At 37.8% G+C, this 12,448-nt stretch overlaps 1 long non-coding RNA gene across 1 annotated transcript in view; it reads left to right on the top strand.

Moving 5' to 3' along the window:
* The first annotated feature begins 453 nt into the window (after positions 1 to 453).
* The window catches only part of LOC141278310 (uncharacterized), a 55,309-nt gene continuing 43,314 nt past the window's right edge, over positions 454 to 12,448 (top strand). Inside the window, exon 1 of the long non-coding RNA XR_012330810.1 lies at positions 454 to 6,945. This is a non-coding gene — a long non-coding RNA (uncharacterized lncRNA). The remainder of the gene's footprint in view (positions 6,946 to 12,448) is intronic.

Below are 12,448 nucleotides of genomic sequence, written 5' to 3'. Positions count from 1 at the left end.
TTATCTTTCAAACTTACCGTGAAATTGAAGCAGGTTTCGAAATTCTAACCAAATTCTGTGTCCAACTTTGGGTTGCACTGGCAAAGTTTTGCCTCCCGTGAGCTGACATCTTATTATTCTAGATTTTAGTGTCTTTACTTGGGGAAGCTTTTCTTTTCTGTAATATAATTCCTCACACAAATTACCAAATGTGACTGAAAGATTGCATAACAGATTTTCATTCTTTACCACAATATCCAATAGAGCCACCTAAGCTTACAAAAACAAAAGATAAGGCCCAAGTGTAATCATTTGCTTGCCAGTTTTGAGTTTTGCTGCCCCCTGTTTTATGTTCTTTGATTTTGTGATTTTATTTCGCTTTACCTCCAATGGTAATGGAAAGGCTGGGGGTTTGGGGTGGGGCAGGGATTCTGTTCTAGGCTCCTCACAAGGGAAAGTACAAAGCCATGGAGTCCTATACATATGACAGCCTTTTCTGGATGACACATTTTCTTTTCCATGTCTTTATTGGGATGGAGAAAACAAAATCCACTTAACACAAAATTAGAGTTTCCTGGAGAAAATAGGAATTCCACAGGTGTTTTGTTGTTGTTGTTAAACAGCCTATTGAGCTATGGAAACTAAGCAAGACACTGTGGGGCCTTCCTGGGAACAGACCCCACCCTCATGTCCCCTTGCCTCTTGTTTATATTATAGAAAAGCTTTAGTCTCCTAGGCCTTTCCCAAGTTCCAAAGGGAAAATTTAATCAGAGAAGTGAGAAAATGCAGAAACAGAGGAAAACAGTGAAGCAAGACAAAATAATAATAGTTTAGCCATAAAACAAAGGACCTTTAGTTCCTCCTCAAGGGCTTATAGATAATGTTCTGAGCCGTATCCTTGAGTTGTTTTGAAGATGCTAAAATCCCACCAGGTGGAAGGAGTTAACTGCATGTAGACCACAGACCAGTTCAAACCAGAAGGTTGGTGATGTTAACTTCTGAAACACCACCCTGTTACCTCACCACCAACCATTCAGAAGGATATCCACCCTCTCTCTCACCTTGTCTTTAAAAACCCTTCCAGGACAGCCATCAGGGAGTTCAGGTCTTTGTGACCGTGAGCTGCCCGTTCTCCTTGCTTGGCCCTATGTTGGGTGCCTTGCAATAAACACTGAACTTTCATTCACCACAACCCGGTCGGGAGATTGGCTTTACTTTGGGTGGGCTAGCAGACCCAATTTTGGTTCAGGAACACTATAACTGGCACACAGTAAACTGTGTATATTTGAAGGATACAGTTTGTAAGTTTTGACTTATGCATACATGAAACCATCACCACAGTCAAGCTAGTAAACCTGTCCATCACCCCCTAGAGTTTGCTCCGGTACCTTTGTAATCTCTCCCTGTCATTCCTCACCACACCTCACCTCCCCAGCAACCACAGACCTTCTTTCCGTCACTATCAGTTATCGCCATTTTCTGGAGTTTTATATAAATGGCATAATAGTGCCAACTCTTTTCTTTTGGTCTGGTTTATTTCATTTAGCATAATTATTGTGATATTTATCCATGTTGCTGTGTATATCAATCGTTTGTTCATTTGTATTATTCAGTAATATTCCTTTGAACATGTGTATGCCACCATTTGTTTATCCATTCATTTGTGTGGTTTCTAGTTTTTTACTATTACAAATAATATAAATATTACAGATCCTGCTATGAGGACTATACTAGTGAGCTCCGGCCGCCAAAACAAAAAGCCATAGACTGGGTGGCTTAAACAACAGGCACTTATTTTCTCACAGTTCTGAATGCTGGAAGTCTAATCAGGATGGTTCCTTTCTGTTGAAACCTCCTCTCCTGACTTACAGGTGGCTGCCATCCCACTGCATGCTCCCATGATCTCCTCTTTGCTGGGAGCTGTTGGGGAGAGCATGAGCTCTGTGTGTCTTCTCTCATAAGAACACTAAACCTATTCTGTCAGGGCCCCACCCTTATGATCCTTTTAACCTTAATTACCGCCTTATAGGCCCTATCTCCAAATACAGTCACCTTAGGGGTTAGAGCTTCAACATATAAATTTGGAGGGGACACAGTTCAGTCCATAGCAAGGATCCATGTCTTTGTGTGGACATGTGCTTTTATTTCTTTTGAAATAAAAAAGAATAGAATCATTGGACTAGAAGATAGACAAATGGCAAATAAGCACATGAAAAGATGCTCAACATTATTTGTCATCAGGGAAGTGCAAATTCAAATCACCGTAAGATACCACTACAGTCCTAATAGAATGGCTACTATACCACCACACCAAGTGTTGGTGAGGGTGAGGAGCAATTTGTGTTCTCATACGCTACTGGTATGAATGTAAGATGGAACAACCACTTTGGATAACACTTTGAGAGTTTCTCAAAAAGTTGAACATATAACCATCCACAGGATTTTGGAGGAAAACTTTCTCTGCCTATACAGAGAAACAAATTAACAAGATACTACTCAAACATTTTGTCCCCAGGAAAATCATATAGTTTTTCAACATGTGCATAACATAATACAGTCTATTTAAAGCCTCGTGTCAAAACCTTTGATCTCTCTTCAGAGATTTTTAAGAAAGTATTTTCTTTGGTCAAGATGACATTTTGTCGTAATAAGCCCATGTAGATGAATCAAATGACAAATTCAGAGTAGATACAATTTTATGGAAATATGTAGACCATCTGTGAAGGACTGCAGGAATCTCATCCTGGAAGAAGCAGTTTCACTTTACATAAAACAGGCCCCTACCCTTTGCTGAAACATGCACTTCAAAATGCCAGACACAGCATTCTGTTTAAAGCACCATATTCTCTTTAAGATGTGTTTAAACAATCTGTCTTATGTCATCTTTTTATAATTTTATATTTTCCAAATTTCAGAAAGTTAACTAATTTGAAAAAAGAAAAAACACTTTTAAAACATTGACATAAATAAGTTAATTACTTAAATACCTGAAGGCTATGCAGTAGAATCACCAGGAAGACTTGTTAAAACACAGATTCTGGCCCCATCCCCAGATCTTTGAATTCAGTGGGTCTGGAATGGGGCCTGAGAATTTACATTTCTAACAAGTTCCCAGGTGAATGCTGCGGCTGCTTGGGAACTACACTTAGAACCACTGCTTTAGAGCTTATCTCTCAAAAAAAATAATAAAAGTTGTTCCTAATTACCTACAAATAGTATTTTAAAAGGGGAAAGTTCATTCTTTACCAGCAGCCTCCCTCTTACTCTACCTCATCCATCAAAATAATGCCTGTCAAAGAAAAGAGTATTGAAGACCTTGCCCAGTAGGTTACATCACAAAGAGTAGTTTTTAAGGAAGGGAGATATCCCTATTTGAGTTTCATCATATTATGGCCTAGTCTATTCGGATACCCTCCTCATTTTTCTTTCTCATATAGTATGTACCCAGGCGCATCCAGTTTTTAAGCCCATTCTGCCTTCTGACTCACTTCATATAAATGTCATTAACCAGCTGTCCTCTCTTCTAAGTAGTGAAGCTTTAGATCCCATTTGTTGAAATGCCTCAAAGGTGTTACTCACATTTCAAGGGAAATCATCTCCCAAGATAGTTATCTAAGCTGTTTCTTCATCCTTGTGATCTCCATATAAATGTTCTTTGGAGTTTAGGGGAAATTCTAATTTTGTACAGTTTGGGTTTTTTTGTTTGTTTGTTTGTTCGTGTTGGGTCTTCATTGCTCTGCGCAGGCTTTCTCTAGTTGCAACGAGCTGGGGCCACTCTTCGTTGCAGTGCAGGGGCTTCTCATTGTGGTGGCTTCTCTTGTTTCGGAGCACAGGGTCTAGGTACACGGGCTTCAGTAGTTGTGGCACACGGGCTCAGTAGTTATGGCTCTAGGGCGCAGGCTCAGTACTTGTGGTGCACGGGCTTAGTTGCTCTGCGGCATGTGGGATCTTCCCGGACCAGGGCTCTAACCCATGTCCCCTGCATTGGTGGGCGGATTCTTAACCACTGCACCACCAGGGAAGTCCCTTTTGCACAGTTTTTAATCCTTGTTGGTGAATGCATCAGTATGGTTCATACTTGGTATAAAAGGTTTGGAAACTTGACTTTGAAATACCTAGTCTCCCCTTATCTGTTCAAATATATACTAGCAAAAAATGGAAGCAGGGGAGCTAGTCAATAAGTCTAGTTCGTTTGGGGATATTTTTTGAATTTTTTAAACAGCAGATTAACATCTTTGCCTGTTGGATTGAGATTCCTAAGATTGGCAAGTGTGGGTTAAATGGGTATTTTGATACATTGTTGGTGGAATTGTAGATTGATTCAGGCTTTCTGAAGTGCAATATGTCATAAATACAATAATTTAAATATGCATACACTCTGACACAGAAATTCAATTTCTAGGAATTTATCCTTATCAAATAATAGACACAGATGTATGTAAAAAGATATTTACTACAGCATGTTTATAATATTAAAACTTTTTAAACAATCCACGGGCCCCAAAATAGGGAGTTATTAAATTAATTTTCATGTATGTGTATAATAGAATACCCAGCAGTTGTTAGAAAAGATGAGGGTAATGTATATGCACTGACATGGAAGTTCTCTTAGGTAAGCAGTGAAGTAAAAAGAGAGCAGCTTATATAATAGTGCAAACAGAAACATCCATGTTTGTTTGTTTTTAAAAGAATGTTTGGATTTTTTACAATGAGCATGAATTAGTTTAAAATAAAAATCAATCTTTATGTGAAATAATTGTCAAATTACCAGTTAGTGAAACTGGCCTTCATTTAAGAATGAATGCCTTTTCTAAGTCCTAACCTGGACGCTAATGTGTTGACTATTTTGCCTGGTTCATATATTCTGGTTTGTGCCCTGAATAAAGCATATCAATTTAACTTTATTAACATCAATTTAGTGATACAGGTATTAATCCACCTAAACAAATTTGAGGAAAAGGATAAGGAATTTAGCTTTTAGTTACATGCAATTATTTTGATTTTGTCAGACAAGCCATGTGACCTTAGAGAAGTCCCATCATTTATAAAATAAGGGACCTGGGACTTATGGTGCCTCTTGATATTCATGCCCAGCATGCTGCTTTCCCACCCCTCTCTTCTAGAAACGACACATTGCTCTTTCTGTAAGGGTGCTACCCCAAAGGAACAACCCAGTGTAACGTCTGGCAAAGAAACATCTGGAGTAGATGACCTCTGTACTCATGTCTAACCTTCTGATTCTGATATTAGGAAATTGTCAAGAAAAACTGAATACAGTCATTTTCTACAGGGAGGGAGGTTGGTGGACAGGACTAGAATGGAGACAACGTTTGCCATATTCCTTTTTACACATTCGGAGTTTTGTAGCCTCATTCTGTGCATGTGTTACTTAGTCACCTCAGAAGTAAGTATTTTAAAGTCACTTTTAAAAAGACAAAGTATAGTTTATGATCTCATCTTTTTAAATGGATCGGATAGATTAAGGATTGGATTTATATATGTGAAAATAACAGTGATTATCTCTTTGTAGTAGAACTGTGAGCGAATTTTATTTTCTATGATTTTATTTATTTTTGTGAATTTTCTTCCATGAATATCACCCCTGAGGCCAGGTAAATCTTTTAATGTTAAGCATTAATCTTACAAAATAAAAATGTGAAGTAAAGAGCAAAAGGAGGCCAAATGAGCACATCAAAACAAGGGGAGAAGTTATCACACGGTCTCTATTAGCAACCACGTCACCTAACACAGACATGCTCTCAGGGCATGGCCTGGGAATCACTGACTTTCAGCCCCTCAGTCCTCATCCCCTTTCACCATATGAGCCGTTTTCTTAGCTTAAAACCTTCATCTTCCTAAAATCCTCCTCTTTCAAAATCTCCACCCACTGCCCCATTTTCAGCTCAGTAAGTCCACTCTCTGCTCAGATATCCACTTTGCCCTCCCTCCTCCAGGAAACTCCTTTGACTCCTGGGTCTGGGTTGGGTCCCAGTCTAATCTGCATTATTACCACCCTCTTACTAGACTGTCGTTCCTCAACTCTGGGCCATGTTTGGCTTGTTCACTGTTATGTCCCAAGCACCGGTCACAGTACTTAACTGACAGTAAACTCTCAATAAATATGTGTTGAATGAATGAATGAGATCACTTGTACAGGCTCCAGTTGTGGCATGCTACCTGCACATTTCTTTTGAGCACCCTCAACTGGACTTGATTCCCTTCCCAAAAAACTCTTACTTTGCCAGCTATCTATATTCTCAACCAAAAGCAGCTTTTACTGATGTGGTAATAAAGAGTTGGAGTAAGCATAAAACCTTTGTCATATATTGAAATGTGCACTTTACCCTTGAGGCTTCTCATTGCCTTGTGTATTACTGGATTTTGTGGCTGTCGCCTGGATCTCAGAAGTGTTGTGAGGTATCCCCTTATTTTCTGTAGAAAGTAACCTGAATGAGCAATTAGGGCAGTGGTGAAAACTTCAGGCTTTCTTTGTGCAAACTTACAGACCAGAGTTTACGGTCAAGGTATATTAAATAAATACCAAATACTATTAGAAGTAGCATTTGAGCTGATATCTAAGATGATACTGATAAAAGAGTTACAATAATCTGTTCCTTTAGAAAGCTTGGTTGAGTTCCCCAAGATGAGGATTAATCTCTAATAAGTGTTTTTTGTTTTGTTTTGTTTTTGGCTGCGTTGGGTCTTTGTTGCTGAGCATGGGCTTTCTCTAGCTGCAGCGAGCATTGGCTACACTTCTTTGCGGTGCGTGGGCTTCTCATTGTGGTGGCTTCTCTTGTTGCAGAGCATAGGCTCTAGGCGCGTGAGCTTCAGTAGTTGCGATGTGCGGGCTCAGTAGTTGTGGCTCATGGGCTTAGTTGCTCCGCAGCATGTAGGATCTTCCCGGACCAGGGATCAAACCCGTGTCCCCTGCATTGGCAAGCAGATTCTTAACCACTGCGCCACCAGGTAAGTCCCTAATAAGTCATTTAATCTGGGTTTAAGGGATGCTTTATTGATATTATGATTGGAGTTGTTGTTGGTAATATTATAAAACAGCAGCAAGCAATATAATTACGTAGGACCTATGGCATGTGAAATCTGGAAAGAATTTTAATGATAACCTAATCCTAACTTTTAATTATTTTACGGATGAATGTATTGAGACACAAAGAGATGAAATGTTTAACTCTTGACAGAGTTGGATTTAACCACAGGACTACTGCCCCTTAATTCTGTTTTTTTTAATTGAAGTATAGTTGATTTACAATATTATGTTAGTTTCAGGTGAACAGCAAAGTGATTTGATTATATGTTTTTTGACATTATTTTCCATTATAGGTTATTACAATATATTGAATATAATTCCCTGTGCTATACAGTAAATCCTTGTTGTTTATCTATTTATGTATGGTAGTTTGTATTTGTTAATCCCATGCTCCTACTTTGTCCCTTCCTTCCTCCCTCTCCCCTTTGATAACCATAAGTTTGTTTTCTATGTCTGTGAGTCTGTTTCTGTTTTATATATAGATTCATTTGTATTAGTTTTTAGGTTCCACATATAAGTGATATCATATAGAATTTGTCTTTGTCTGATTTACTTCACTAAGTATAATATTCTCTAGGTCCATCCGTGTTGCTGCAAATGGCAATATTTCATTTTTTTATGGCTGAGTAGTAGTGCATTGTGTGTGTGTGTGTGTGTGTGTGTGTGTGTGTGTGTGTATTTCACATCTTCTTAAACCAATTGTCTAGTGATGGGCACTTGGGTTGTTTCTATGTCTTGACTACTGTAAATAGTGCTGCTATGAACATTGGGGTGCATGTATTTTTTGAATTGGTTCTCATCCTTTCTGAATATATACCCAGGAATGGGATTGCTGGATCAAATGGTAGCTCTATTTTTAGTTTTTTAAGGAACCTCCATACTGTTTTCCATTGTGGCTGCACCAATTTACATTCCCACCAACAGTGTAGAAAGGTTCCCTTTTCTGCACACCCACTCCAGCATTTATTATTTATAGATTTCTTGATGATAACCATTCTGACCAGTGTGAGGTGTTGCCTCATTGAAGTTTCGATTTGCATTTCTCTATTAATTAGTGATGCTGAGCATCTTTTCCTATACCTGTTGGCCATATGCATGTTGTCTTTGAAAAAAAAATGTCTATTTAGGTTTTCTGCCCATTTTTTGATTGGGTTGTTTGTTTTTTGATACTGAGTTATATGAGCTGTTTTAATATTTTGGAAAATAACCCCATGTCGGTCACATCATTTGCATGTATTTTCTCCCAGTCTGTAGGTTGTCTTTTCTCTTGTTGATGGTTTCTTTTGTTGTGCAAAAGCTTTAAGTTTAATTAGGTCCCATTTGTTTATTTTTGCATTTACTTCTTTTGCCTTGGGAGACTGATCTAAAAAAATATTGCTACGATTTATATCCAGGAATGTTTTGCCAACGTTCTTTTCTAGGATTTTTATGGTTTCATGTATTATATTTAGGTCTTTAAACCATTTTGAGTTTATTTTTGTTTATGGTGTGAGGGAGTATTCTAATTTCATTGATTTAAATGTAGCTGTACAGCTTTCCCAAAACCACTTGTTGAAGAGACTGTCTTTTCTCCATTGTATATTCCTGCCTCCTTTGTTATAGATTAATTGGCTGTAGGTGTGTGGGTTTATTTCTGGGCTCTCCATTCTGTTCACTTGATCTATATGTCTGTTTTTGTGCCAATATCATGCTGTTTGGAGGTGTGGAAGTCTTATGCCTCCAGCTTTGTTCTTTTTCTTCAGGATTGCTTTGGCAATTCTGGGCCCTTTTTGGTTGCATATAAATTTGAGGATTGTTTGTTCTAGTTCTATGAAAAATGTCATGGTTATTTTGATTGCATTAAATCTGTAGATTGTTTTGGGTAGTATGGCCATTTTAACAATATTAATTCTTCCAATCCAAGAGCATGGGTTATCTTTTCATTTCTTTGAATCATCAGTTTCTTTTATCAGTGTTTTGTAGTTTTCGGCATGTAGGTCTTTCACACTTTTGGTTAAGTTTATTCCTACGAATTTTTTTTTACTTGACTTTTATTTATTTATTTACTTTTGGTCTCACCATACATCTTGTGGGATCTTAGTTCCCCGACCAGGGATTGTACCCAGGCTGTCAGCAGTGAGAGCATGGAGTCCTAACCACTGTATTGCCAGGGAATTCCCAACATGATTTTAAATGGTTTATGTTTTTAATTTCTCTTTATGATAGTTCATTATTAGTGTAAAGAAATGCAACAGCCCTCTGTACATTAATCTTGTATCCTGATACCTTTCTGAATTTATTTATTAGTTCTAATAGTTTTCATGTGGAGACCTCAGGGTTATCCATATAGTGTATCATGTCATCTGCAAATAGTGACAGTCTTACCTCTTCCCTTCCAATTTGTAAACCTTTTATTTCCTTTTCTTGTCTGATTGCTGTGGCTTCCAATACTTGTTGAATAGAAATGGTGTGAGTGGACATCCTTGTTTTGTTCCTCAATTTAGTGGGAAGGCTTTCAGCTGTTCACCCTTGAGTATTATGTTGGCTGTGAGTTTGTCATAAATGGCTTTTATTATGTTGATATATGTTCCCTCTATATCCACTTGGGGGAGACTTTTTTTCAGGAAGGGATACTGAATTTTTTCAAATGCTTTTTCTTCATCTCTTTAGATGATCATGTGGTTTTACCTTTACTTTTGTTAATGTGGTGTATCACATTGATTGATTTGCATATGTTGAACCATCCTTGCATCCCAGGAATGAATCCAACTTGATCATGATGTATGATGCTTTCCATGCATTGTTGGACTTGGTTTGCTAATACTTTGTTGAGGATTTTTGCATCTATAGTCATAAAGGTATTGGCCTGTAATTTTCTTTTTTTGTAATGTCTTTGTATGGTTTTGGTATCAGGGTGATGGTGGCTTCATCGAATGAATTTGGGAGTGTTCCCTCCTCTTCAGTTTTTTGAAATAGTTTGAGAAGGATAGATATAAGTTCTTCCTTGTATGTTTGGCAGAATTCCCCAGTGAAGCCATCTAGTCCTGGACTTTTGCTTGCACAGAGTTGTTTTTGTTTTTGTTTTGCTTTTACAAATTCTATTTTACTAGTGATCAGTCTGTTCAAATTATCTGTTTTTTCTCGATTCAGTTTTGGCAAGCTGTATGTTTCTAGAAATTTGTCCATTTCTTCTAGGTTGTCCAATTTGTTGGCATATAACTGTTCTTAGTATTCTCTTATGATTTTTTTGTGTTTCTGTAGTATCTGTTGTTATGTCTCCTCTTTCATTTCTCATTTTGTTTATTTGGGTCCTCTCTCTTATCTTCTTAGTGAGCCTGGCTAGAAGTTTGTCAATTTTGTTTATCTTTCAAAAAAATAGCTGTTGGTTTTATTGATCTTTTCTATTTTTTTTAATCTCTATTTCATTTATTTCTTCTTTGATCTTTATTATATCCTTCCTTCTTCTGACTTTGGGTTTTGTTTGTTCTTTTTCTAATTATTTTAGGCGGTGGTTTAGGTTGTTTATTTGAGATTTTTCTTATTTCTTGAGGAAGGCCTGTATCACTATGAACTTCCCTCTTGTAACTGCTTTTCCTGTATCTCATCAATTTTGTGGGGTTTTTTTTCATTTCCATTTGTCTTGAGGTATTTTCTAATTTCTTTTTTGATTTCATCATTGACCCATTACTTTTTTTTAGTAGCATGTTGTTTAGTCTCCATGTGTTCATCTTTTCCCATTTTTCTTTCTGTGGTTGATTTCTAGTTTCATATATTTGTGGTCAGAAAAGATGCTTAAAATGATTTCTATCCTCTTAAATTTGTTGAGGCTTGTTTTGTGACCTAGTATGTGGTCTGTCCTAGAGAACGTTCTATGCATGCTTGAAAAGAATGTGTATTCTAGGGCTTCCCTGGTGGCGCAGTGGTTGAGAGTCCGCCTGCCGATGCAGGGGACATGGGTTCGTGCCCCGATCCAGGAAGATCCCACATGCTTCAGAGCGGCTGGGCCCGTGAGCCATGGCCGCTGAGCCTGCGCATCTGGAGCTTGTGCTCTGCAATGGGAGAGGCCACAACAGTGAGAGGCCCGCGTACAGCAAAAAAAAAAAAAAAAAAAAAAGAATGTGTATTCTGGTTTTGAGGGATATAGTGTCAGGTAGGTATCACAAGGTTGAAGCTGCCAGTGCAAGGCTGTCTCTGCCCTGATTTTTAGCAGGCCAGCACACATGCGCTCCTCTTCAGTAGAGCCTCAGCTTCTCCAGCCCTACTATCTGTCTCAGCAGATTTCCCAGCAGGCAAGGGGGCTGTCTCTGTGCATGACACCCGGACTGGGACCTCCAGTTTATAGCTTATCCTGCTCAGTCCCCAGGGTAAGGGTCCACCCATGTGGACCTTCTGCTTTTTATAGATCCTTCCTAGAGACACAGGTCCTGACCTGATGCCTTTTTTTTTCCATCTTACCCAGTTGCATTGAGATCTTTCTTGTAGCTTTTGTTGTATAGGAGTTCTTCTACCAGTTTCCAGTTAGTTTTCCATGACAGTGTTCCATATGTAGATTTTTTTTATATGTTTGTGGGGGGAGGTGAGTTCCATGTCCTCCTACTCCACCATCTCTTAAGGAGATACCCCTCTCCTTAAGTCTTAATTTGTTAATTTTTTCATTTATAATTTCTCTTTACTTGCAATATAACATCACCCAAAACTCTAGGAAAATATGAAGTTAAGCTTTGCTGTGTATACATATACTATATATATCAATAGTGTATATGAATAGTGAATATGCTTAGTCCAGGTTGTAGGTAAGTCCAGGTTGTAGGTAAGATAAAGCAATATTTAAGAAGGGGTATATATCCAACCATAATCAAATTATTATATTTCATTGACTCTAAGATGCCACTGATTCCATTAGTAACTTATTTTTTTACCACCAAGAAAGAAAGAATTAATTGATGACACTATCAATTATGAGAGATATCCCAATTTCAGAAATACTAACATGTGGGGAAAAATGTCATCTTGAAAACTAACAAAGTATGATGATAATTAGGATTATGTTTATACTACTCTTTTCTGCTAAAATAATTGATTAATGTTACCAATGTCTCTGTATTTATACGATGCTCATTGGTAAATATAAGTGAAGGACACAGATATAAGTATTTTCATGTAACATGTATACAAGAAAAAATGCATGTGTGTAATTTTTTTGTAAATCAAATGATAGGAGGATGCTTTTGAAAACCCAACTTAAACCAATCTTTAAAAGAGAGTTTATTGCCTTGCTGACTACAAATTTCAAGCATCATCCAAGAACTCACTCTGATTCCCTGTGACCTTTTACCTATACCACCTCCATGTATTGGTCTTTTTAACTCAGCCTGTTTTCTCTTGAAGCAATCAGATTCTGGAGTAATTCCAATACTCACATCTGTTGTCCACACCACACAGAGA

This window comes from Tursiops truncatus, chromosome 3, assembly GCF_011762595.2.
Source record: "Tursiops truncatus isolate mTurTru1 chromosome 3, mTurTru1.mat.Y, whole genome shotgun sequence".
Classification (NCBI taxonomy): domain Eukaryota; kingdom Metazoa; phylum Chordata; class Mammalia; order Artiodactyla; family Delphinidae; genus Tursiops; species Tursiops truncatus.
The sequence above is the reverse complement of the archived record's forward strand: the minus strand, read 5'-3'. Positions and strand labels throughout refer to the sequence as shown.